Here is a 3722-nt window from a genome sequence, read left to right on the forward strand (position 1 = left end):
ACTCGGCCAAAGAAACCTACCGCATCGTACGTCTTCTCACCAAAAACTCAGACCCTCTGCCCACACCAGACCCATCAGGCACCAGATGCAACCAGCTAGCTGAGTTCTTCTCAACAAAAATCCATAATATCCTCAAATCCCTCCCTTCTCCCAACACCTCACTGCCCCCCGTCACCGCCCCTTCATGTCCAAAGGCCCCATGCCTCCAAACATTCTCTCAGGTGACCACAGAACTTTTCCTGACCACTCTTCAATCAGTGAAGAGCGGGTCTCCATCTGATCCAGCTCCTATGAGCTAACTAAAACTGGTCGCCACTACGGTTGCTTCCCCCTTCACCAACCTTATTAACGCCTCCTTGACACTGGGTACTGTCCCAACCAACTGAAAAAAAGCCACAGTCAGGGCACTTCTTAAAAAACCCCACCTCGATCCCACGGATCTATCCAATTTCAGACCCATCTCTCTCCTCCCGGCGATCAGCAAAGTGGCCGAGCGAATTGTCAACCACCAGCTATCTCTCTTTCTGGAATCCAACAAACTCCTGCGCCCATCCCAGACTGGGTTCAGACCAGGACAGGGAACAGACACCGCATTACTAGCTGTGGTCGAAGAGGCAAGAACCATCATAGACGCAGGGGGATCAGTGGCAGTGATCCTCCTCGATCTGAGTGCCGCCTTCGACACGGTAGACCATGCTATCCTCATCCATCGACTCAGCATGGTAGGAGTATCCGGCACTGCCCTGTCCTGGATCAAATCCTTCTTAGAAGGCAGAACCTTTCAGGTGTCTGATGGCACAGTTAAGTCCAAAGCTCTCCCGCTCCAGTGTGGGGTCCCCCAGGGCTCCTCCCTGAGCCCCACACTTTTTAACGTCTACATGTCTCCTCTTGAAGACATTATAACCCCATTCTGCATAAAACCAGTTATGTATGCCGATGATACACAACTGGTAGTGTCCATCAACCAGTCGAGTAAAAGCCTAGACAACCTGGCAGGTTGTCTCGAGAACATCGCCCACTGGATGTGCGAATCGCGCCTTAAATTGAACGGTGAGAAATCCGAGATCCTTCTCTTGGGAAACCCACACAAACTTCCCCCATCCCTCCGATGGCCAAGCTGCAGGGGATAACCTCCCACCCCCAAACCAGAGGTCAAAAGCCTTGGTATCTGGTTGGACCAAGACCTTAATTTCAAAACCCAGGCCAGAAAAACCACAGGCACTTGCTTCGGCCTTATCCAAACAGCGCGGAAGATCCTCCACTTAATCCCCTTCCAATCCAGGAAACTGCTCATGCAGGGCTTGGTGAATTCCAGATTGGATTACGGAAATGCCCTTTATCTAGGGGCCCCCGCATCGGTCATTCAAAGACTGCAATGCGCCCAAAACGCCGCCGCCAGACTCCTAACAGGGACCAAATCTAGATGCTCAGCCAAACTAGCCCTCAAAAGCCTGCACTGGCTTCCGATTAAGGAAAGAATCACCTTTAAGACTCTTTGCATTCCACACAAAATAATGCATGGCAAAGGTCCACCGATTCTGAGCTCCCTTGTCAAACCCCATCAGTCCAACAGGCAACTCAGATCAGACTCCCTCTCCTTGGCCAGCGTCCCCAGAATACAAAAGGCCCGCTCCGGGGGGCGACTGTTCTCCTACAATGCCCCAAAACTGTGGAACTCCCTTCCACTCTCCATCCGAAGAGAACATAATCTACTTGCCTTTCGTAGGCTACTAAAAACATGGCTCTTCCCATAATACTCTTCCCCCTCCGGAATCATAGGTTGACTGACAGCGCTGGGACGCCCTAGGGTAGCTACGCGCTCTACAAATCCATATCCAAATCCAAATCCAAAATCCTCTACACCTCCCCGAAGACAAAAGTTCTGATTAATGGACATGTCTCCCCCTCTTTGTCTCTTTCCCGCTGCACCCGGCAAGGGTGCCGTTATCCTCACTGCTATTTTCCCTTGCTATAGAACCCTTAGCTGCCAAGATCCGTCAACACCATCACAAGAAATGTCTTCGATGCTTCCTTCACCTGATTCTCATATCTTTTCACGCAGACAATGTCACCTTGTATGTAAAAGACCCCCAGCAGAACCTTAATCCACTTCTGGGGGAATTTGTTAAGTTTGGTGGGATTTCCAGTATCCACATAAACTGGTTAAAATCTCAGATCTTTCCACTAACTCCCTCGGCGACACAGTTTGATACTGACTACCTCATAGAATGGTGCTCTACTGAAGTCAAATATCTGGGTGTCCATGTTACTGCAGACCGTGAGGAACTGATGAGGCTCAACCACAATCGAACGCTTGACCAAGTAAGGGGCTGTATAACTAGGTGGAACGCACTTACCCTCAATACGGCGGGCCGTATCTCCCTTATTAAAATGGTAATCCTTCTGAAATTCTTATACCTGTTTTAAATATCTCATATGATCCAGGTCGACATATTTTCTCCCTACACCGGACGGAACTGTTCCGATTGGTATGGGGTGGCAAACAACCACGGAGTTAATGGGACACGCTCACAAGACCGTATTCCCAAGGCGGCTTTGACATCCCCAATTTCAAATTATATTATTTGTGCGCCCAGGCACATTATGCCCACTACGGGTCCCACCCTCCAATATACACGCCCCATGTTGCAATGGAACAATGGCTGGCAGATCCAATCCCACTGGACGGGGTTTGTCTGGCCACATTAGCACCACGGGTCACTCACCCGTCTTCTGTTGACTGCACAATTGAGGCATGGACTCGCATTCCGAACCGTCTACATACTCCCATGTTATATTCCCCGCTGCTTCCACTCACTTACCATCCGAAACTGTCTCTATTGCAAGAAGGCGTTTTTAAGAGAGTTCAAATTCAGGATCATATACAATGCTGGGGCGATCTCTACTTGAATGGTACATTTCACACACTCACAACAGCTATGTTCAACACCCCCGCCCCCACTGCCATGTAGACTTTTCTTTATGTTCGATTGTGTCAAGGGATTAAAGACTGCACCCTGACATACCCTCAAGAACCCCCAACGGTCCCCCCGTACACCTCACATCACGTGCAACCACGCCCCACGCCTAGTTTCTATCATACACCATAATCTCTACACTGACACTGAGTATACCCCATGCACAGCTCGGGATAAATGGGCAGCAGAGCTCGGGCTGGAACTCACAGATCGACAGTGGGTGTTCTGCTATAAACAGACGGATCTGGCATCTTCTAGCAGTCGGCTGCGCCTCATACATTATAAACTTCTGCACCGCACCTACTACACCCCTGTTAAATTACACAAATTTGGACTGCGAGACAAAAATAGGTGTGACAGGTGTCGAGTAGAATGAGCTGATTTCCTAAATTTGGCCTGGGAATGTTGCATGGTCAATACTTACTGGCAGCAGGTGTCTGCAGCACTTGTCACATGATCTCCACGCAGTCCTGTTGTCCCCTCTCATGGCATTACTTGGGTATACCGAACATATGCCAGCGGCATATCGTAAATCTGTCTTCTTTAGCCTTTTGCTTGCCAGATGAAGGGTAGTCTGCAAGTGGGGTTGTGGACGGACACCCAAACTCAAGGAATGAATTGCAGACCTGAAACTTTGGCAAGAGCAAACAAACACATATGCTGAACTCCTCCCTACTTCTTCAAGCCCCCGAGATATCTGGGGCCCGCTCCAATCATATCTCCTGGACCACTCGGTGGATAATG

This window comes from Lissotriton helveticus, chromosome 3_1 (assembly GCF_964261635.1).
Source record: "Lissotriton helveticus chromosome 3_1, aLisHel1.1, whole genome shotgun sequence".
In the NCBI taxonomy this organism is placed as follows: domain Eukaryota; kingdom Metazoa; phylum Chordata; class Amphibia; order Caudata; family Salamandridae; genus Lissotriton; species Lissotriton helveticus.